Genomic DNA, 3,861 nt, shown 5'->3' on the forward strand with positions numbered 1-3,861 from the left:
CGCTGTACTGGAAGCCTCAGTGGTGGTCCAGCCCGTGGTAGTGGTGTTGGTCCTGGAGGGTTTTTTTAGGGGGGTCCATCCTAGGTCCGTGAGTCTCGGTTGTATTTTTTGAATTCTTCGTTGTGTTTGTTATTTTTGGAAGTGGTTGTTGATTAAGGAATCTTTAAGATTTTTGTTCCTTCTGAATGCCAGGATGGGGGTGTGGAGAGGGAGTCGTTTTTTGGATTTGAGACATCATTTTTTGGGGGATGCGAGTAGCCACTCGGAAGCTGGGTGAGTTGTATGGTGGGGGTAGGCCATCAGGTATGGTGGGGTTGATCCGCTTCTAGGGAGAGTTCTTTTGACATCGGTTCCCGTGGGAAGTGGTGTTGGTCCTCGAGGGGTTTGGGAGGTCCGTCCGTGGGTCCCGGTGAGATTCTTTGGTTCCTTTGTTGTGGTCTTTGGGAGGCCAGGATCGGTGTGTGAAGAGGGAGTAGTTATTTTGGCCGTAGTCTCTTCTGGATGTGGGTCACCACCCGGTAGCTTGGTGAGTTGTATGGTGGAAGTGGGCCATCGGGTGTGGTAGGGTTGGGCCTCTATCTTGGGAGAGTTCCTTTAACATTGGTTCTTGTGGGTCTTGGGTTGGTGAGACCAGGTTGTCCCATTTTTTTCAGAGTGGTAGTGGTTAGGGTCTGGTGTTCCAAACGGTTTCTTATATTTTGCTGTGGTATTGTTCAACCTGTGGAGGCATTAACCCTGCGGTACTGGATCGGTGAGGGCTTCGCCTTTCGCTGTGTTTTGCTGCTGGATGGAGCAGGTGGGTAGATCCGGTCCGTGGGGTTTCTGGAGGGGGACAGAGCACGGGGTCAGGGTCCACAAATCGATAGCTACTGTTGGGTTGTAGGAAGTTTATGGTGTTTTTGGATTTTCCTGTAGCGTCTTTTGTGTTTGTAAAGGTGGTTTGGTTTTGGGGCCCTCTGGTCCTGTGTGGGGGACCGTCCTCTGGGGTGTCCACGTCCTATCTCTCCACTGGATTGGTGAGAGCTTCGCCTTTTGGCTAGGTTTGCTGTTTTGATGGAGTGGGTGGGTTAATCCGGTCCGTGGAGTTTCTGGAGGGGGACAAAGCACGGAGTCAGGGTCCAGGAATGGATAGCTTCTGTTGTGGTGAAGGAAGTTGGTGCTCTTTGAGTTCCCCGCAGAGTCTAAGTGCTCATAAAGGTGGTCCGGTACTGGTGCCCTCTGGTCCTATGTGGGGGACCGTCCTCTGGGGTGTCCACGTCCTATCTCTCCATCCTATGGTGTGGTGAGCGGTGGTGGTATTCTGTTTGAAGAGGTGACCTGTTTGGTAGGTTTTAGGCATGTCCTTCTCGAGGGGCTAGGTGTCTAGAAGGTCCTGGATCCTCATCATGTTGGATTGGCTGTGGGTTTGGTTGCCTGCTGGGGATGTCATCCAATGGTTCTGTCCAGCAATCCCATGAATGATGGTGTTGACTGGGAAGAGTATGTGGAGATAGACGGTTGTGGAGTTATAACCTGTTCCTGCTGATTATCATTCCATACCACCCAGGTCTGGGTATGGGATGGAGATGAAAATGCAGAGGCCACCTTAACACTCTGCCTCTGCTCCGTTCCCTCAATCACCCTGGTCAGGGTATGATGTGGGGGAAGGTTAGGAGGGTTTGTGTTGCCCAAAAGGAGCCCTTCCCTATGTCAACCTTATGAGGGTATGACCGGGTCTCTGGGTCCTCTGGTATGGTGGGGGTTTGGCCGCTTTTTTAGAAGGGTTTCTTTGTTCTCGGTTCCGGTTGGTCTTGGGTTTGTGAGGCCGGGTTGTCCTGTGTGGTCGGGGTTGTAGTGGTGGGAGCCTGTTGTGCCATTTGTTGAAGCCTGAAAAAAAGACGTTATGTTAGGCGAAGTCGACGTTCCTACAATGAGACTAGGTTGCCAGTCGAAACTTTTTTCGGCTGGCCCCTCTGAGCGTCTCTTCTTAAAAGGTGTAGAGGGTCTAAGTGATTATCTATGCCCCGTCGAAATTTTTGGGCCCGGTTTGTAGGTGGAGTAGGGGGTCTGGGTTGCCATCAGAGTGCCCGGGGTCCTTGTTGTCTCGTAGATCATCTGTTGTAGTGTGTCCCTGTGTAAAACTCAAAATAAGGGTAAGAGAAAAGTACAAATGAAAATAGGTAGCCAAAAGGAGGTACCCCCGAAGTCCGTGTGGAATCTGCCTTCCTTACAGCATCACAGCGGATCTAGGGGTAGCCCAGCCACGACGCGTTTCTGCCTTACTCGGCTTCATCAGGTGGCAGGGAGGAGAAAAGAAAGGTGCAAAAATAGGTGCACTTGGTCGTAGTACGGTAAAAAAGGCCGTATTTTGGACAAGGGAAAATGGGGTGTGTGTGTGGGTATATGTGTAGTTGAGGCTCGACGGTCTTGGAGGTCTATGAAGGTCCGTTGAAAAAAGGCCAAAAAGGGCGTTGATTCTCTGGGAGGTGGGTTCCGTGATGTAGGAGTACCTAGATTAGGGGAGGAATCGCAAGGATTTAAAAGCGGCTCGGAGTGGTCCAGATTCAGGGTGTAGCATGAAGCTATTTAGGGGCCTTTAGTTCCAAAGGGAGTAGAAGGATATTCGTGGGGAGTGTGGAGTACCAGCTGGCAGCTTGGTCCAGGTGAGGTGTATCCATGGTGTAGCATGGAGCTGGGGTCTGGTCTTTCAGTTGGAGTAGTCATCTTGGGTGCAGTTCTTTGGTAGAGGTCCAGCTTGTGTCTTCTCCAGGTGAAGTGTCTTCAAAAGATGTTCAGGCAGAATGGTACTGAGGCTGAGGGATGCTCCTCTTTTATAGGAAATGAGGGGGGTGTGGTTTTGCCAGGTGTCGAATCCGATTGGTGCATGAGGTGTGCATGCGGTGTTCATGTGAGAGAGACGACCGTGGCTTGTCCAATGAGATCGCTTGGCTTTTGGGGAGAGGCGTCTAGTAGTCTGTTATGTGATGGAAAGGCCTCCGTCGTTGATTCCAATGGGGAATTGTATAGGAGAAGTAGACACTTTGCTTTTGGGGTGCTGTTTGGGTTGTGGGTGTCCGAGAGGTACCAGGTGAATTTTAAGTAAGACTAGAAGTCCTAGGGGTCAAGAGGAGCCATACGTGGAGTTCCTGTGATTTGTAGAAGTATGATAGATCCTCCTGTAAAAAGTGTGTGTTTGACCTTTGTGTCACCATTGAGTTGTGTGTTAGCGTTGGGAGCGGTCTGCTCTGGTAGGGGGTTTGGGGTTGGGAATACCCGAAGTTGAGGTTCTGTGGGTCCAGGAAAGGTAGAGGATAGAGTGGACATCTGTGGGTTCCTGTAGAATTTTTAGTTGGGGTTCTAGGTGACCCATAGGTCTGGTTATAGGTCTTTGAATGTGGTTGAGTTATTTTTTCCTCCGATTTTTGTGGAGTCACGTTTACTCATATGTAATAAGGTGCGATGTGCAGGGAAGAGTAGTAGCCGTGGTTCTTTGGTCTTTTTGTGGTATTAGAGGGCTTGAACTTTGTTTCTTAATTGAGGGATAGTTGCAGGTAGTGTTACTAGGGGGTGTTCCTTTTTCCTCGGATCGAGAATGGTGTTGTTTATATCTTTTTAGTTGGTGCTTATTTAGCGGAGTTTTAGCTTTGATCGCGTTCCTGTCCACTTGGGTTCCCGGATATGCGGTAGATTTGGCCGTTTTGCTGTGTTCAAGTACACTTGGAGTATGGGATGTACGGGTCCGAAAAAACTTTTTATGCTGTTTCCAGTGATGTGTGTCCTCCGGAGTTGATGCAACCTGTCCTGTGGGGGATACTTCCCTGGGAGGGGGGGGGGGGGGGGGGGGGGGGGGGGGGGGGGGGGGGGGGGGGGGGGGGGGGGGGT

This window comes from Oncorhynchus mykiss, chromosome Y (assembly GCF_013265735.2).
Source record: "Oncorhynchus mykiss isolate Arlee chromosome Y, USDA_OmykA_1.1, whole genome shotgun sequence".
Taxonomy (NCBI): Eukaryota; Metazoa; Chordata; class Actinopteri; order Salmoniformes; family Salmonidae; genus Oncorhynchus; species Oncorhynchus mykiss.